The 3,222-nt window shown below is 51.8% G+C and overlaps 1 pseudogene; it reads left to right on the plus strand.

Moving 5' to 3' along the window:
* Positions 1–346: 346 nt before the first annotated feature.
* Positions 347–2,694, plus strand: LOC105468856 (tricarboxylate transport protein, mitochondrial pseudogene; annotated as a pseudogene).
* Positions 2,695–3,222: the final 528 nt, after the last annotated feature.

Here is a 3,222-nt window from a genome sequence, read left to right on the forward strand (position 1 = left end):
TAAAAATTAGCTGGGCGTGGTGGCATGTGCCTGTCGTCCCAGCTACTCAGGATGCTGAGGCAGGAGAATGGTTTGAACCAGGGAGGCGGAGGTTGCAGTGAGCTGAGATCGCACCACTGCACTCCAGACTTGCGACAAAGCAAGACTCCATGGCAAAAAAAAAAAAAAAAAGAAAAAAAAATTAATGAATCCAGGAGCCGGTTTTTTGAAAAGGTTAACAAAATAGACTGCTAGCCAGACTAATAAAAAAGAAAAGAGAGAAGCATCAAATAGACACAATAAAAAACGATAAAGCGGATATCACCTCTGATCCCACAGAAATACAAACTAACTACCATCAGAAAATACTATAAACACCTCTGTGCAAATAGACTAGAAAATCTAGAAGAAATGGATAAATTCCTGGACACATACACTCTCCCAAGACTAACCTAGGAAGAAGTTGAATCCCCGAATAGGGATTTAAAGATAAATATGTAACTTTAAATTCATGTATTAAAAGAGAAAGGCTGAAAAATCTTAAGCTGTTACCTTAAGGATTGTGAACCTCGAAAATTTCAGGCAGGTCTCAGTTAATTTAGAAAGTTCATTGGGCGGAGTTCAAAAGTCTCGGACCCGAGGCCGCCACAGCGCGCAGCCTCCTGCCCGCCATGGCCACGCCTCGAACCCCACGCGCTCTGGCGGCCGCCGCGCCCGCGTCTGGCAAGATCAAGCTGACGCTCCTGGGGAAGACGATCCTGGCAGGCGGCCTGGCGGGCGGCATCGAGATCTACATCACCTTCCCCACCCAGTATGTGAAGACTCAGGGCAGCTGGACTAGCGCTCGCACCCGCTGCGGTACCAGAGCATCCGGGACCGGTGTGGCCGAGTGTCTGCAACCATGGCGTCCTGGGCCTGTACCGCGGCCTCAGCTCCCTGCTCTACGGCTCCATCCCCAAGGCGGCCGCCAGGTTCGGAATGTTCTGGTTCCTCAGCAACCACATGCGGGTTTCCCAGGGACGCTGGACAACACGCGCGGGCTGCTGTGCTGCCTGGGCGCTGGAGTGGCTGAGGCCGTGGTGATCATGTGCCCCATGAAGACCATCAATGTGAAGTTCAGCCGCCACACCTACCTAAACCCCAGAACAGAGGATTCTTCCGCGGGTTAGGAAGATTGTGCGGTAACAAGGGCTGAAGGGGATGTATCAGGGCCTCACAGTCACGGTGCTGAAGCAGGGCTGGAATCAGGCCATCTGCTTCTTCGTCATGACATTCCCTGCACAGTTGGTACGGAGGGGACAACCCCAACAAGCCTATGAACGTGCTGATCACTGGGGTCTTCGGAGCCATGGTGTGCACAGCCAGCGTCTTTGGAAACACTCCTCTGGACGTGATTAAGACCCGCAGGTAGGGCCTGGAGGCGCACAAATACCGGAACTCGATGGACTGCCTCTGGCAGATCCTGAGAAAGGAGGAGCTCAAGGATTCTACAAGGGCATTGTCCCGCTCCGGGCCAGGTCAGCCTGGTTGTGGCCATAGTGTTTATCGTCTATGATGAGGTGGTGAAGCTGCTCAACGAAGTGTGGAAGACGGACTAAGCCCAGTGGGGCCACAGGGGACCGCCCCAGGCACCTCCAGAGGCCCCACCACCCTTGTCTCACATGATTCCAGTGCAGTAGTGCCAAAAGGCTCCTTCCTACATCCCTCGAGCTCTGTGACCTGGTCTGTGCATTGTGGCCATCAAGTCCATGTGTCCCATAGTGCCGTGTCTCCCCTGTGGTCTGTGTGTAACACCACCACTGTATCCCAGTGTCTGGCCCAGCCATGCTTGGTATGCATCTGGCCTGTGAACCTGTGCCTACTTGTCCATGTGCTTTCTGTGAGCCTGTGCCTGTGTTTCAGGTTCTGTGTCATGTGATCCGGTGCCCCGCCTCCTGGGGTGCCCTGTGGCCTGGGTCCCAGTCCGGTGCTTTTCACCCTCCACGGGCCTATCACTGCTGCCTCTGGGCCTGCCCCTGGCTTCTCCACATTCCAGGGTCTGCTACACCCCCCCGGCTCCCGCCTTTGGCCTTAACTGGCCCTTAGGCCCTCCCTCCACCCAGGACAGGGTGGCACCCACCACTCTCAGGACCACCGTGCCAAGGCAGAATTTTTTTAAAAAGATATTTTGCCAAGGTTGAGTACACACACCCATGACACAGCCTCAGGAAGTCCTGACCACATGTGCCCAAGGTGGTCAGGGCAGTTTGGTTTCATATATTTTAGGGAGACATGAGACATCAGTCAACATATGTAAGATGAACAATGGTTCCGTCTGGAAAGGTGGGACAACTGGAAGCAGGGAGGGGGCTTCCAGGTCATAGGTAGATAAGAGACAAATGGTTGCATTCTTTTGAGTTTCTGATTAGCCTCTCCGAAGGAGGCAATCAGATACCCATTTATCTCAGTGAGTAGAGGGATGACTGAATAGAATGGGAGGCAGGTTTGCCTTGCCCTAAGCAGTTCACAGCTTGACTTTTCCCTTTAGGTTTGTGATTTTGGGGGCCCAAGATATTTTCCTTTCGCAGGATCAAGGGAAAAAAATAAATTCAAAGTAAAGGTAAGAAAATACAGATGAGAACACTGTTTCAGGAAAAACTGTCTCAAACTGTGTTTTTCCTTTACTTTCCCACCACAACAATCAACACAGAGGACCTTGTTTTAAAATTTTTATTTTTTTTTTTTTTTTTTTTTTTTTTTTTTTTGAGACGGAGTCTCGCTCTGCCACCCAGGCTGGAGTGCAGTGGCCGGATCTCAGCTCACTGCAAGCTCCGCCTCCCGGGTTCACGCCATTCTCCTGCCTCAGCCTCCCGAGTAGCTGGGACTACAGGCGCCCGCCACCTCGCCCGGCTAGTTTTTTGTAGTTTTTAGTAGAGATGGGGTTTCACAGTGTCAGCCAGGATGGTCTCGATCTCCTGACCTCGTGATCCGCCCGTCTCGGCCTCCCAAAGTGCTGGGATTACAGGCTTGAGCCACCGCGCCCGGCTAAAATTTTTATATTTTTTTACCCAAAACAAAAATAGTCAATAATACAGAAGACTTCTGTGCTCAAATGTGGGTTTTTCTGCTACATGCCAAGCAGTAGACACCAGCTGGGTGTTCTCCAATTCAGTTCCAACACGATCAACCTGGAGATGGTGTCAGAACCCACAGGGTGAGGGGGCTCTGTCCCCAAGACTGCCCCCCTTAAACCCCAAAATCAGA

The sequence above is a fragment of the Macaca nemestrina genome, chromosome 12 (assembly GCF_043159975.1).
Source record: "Macaca nemestrina isolate mMacNem1 chromosome 12, mMacNem.hap1, whole genome shotgun sequence".
Lineage (NCBI taxonomy): Eukaryota > Metazoa > Chordata > Mammalia > Primates > Cercopithecidae > Macaca > Macaca nemestrina.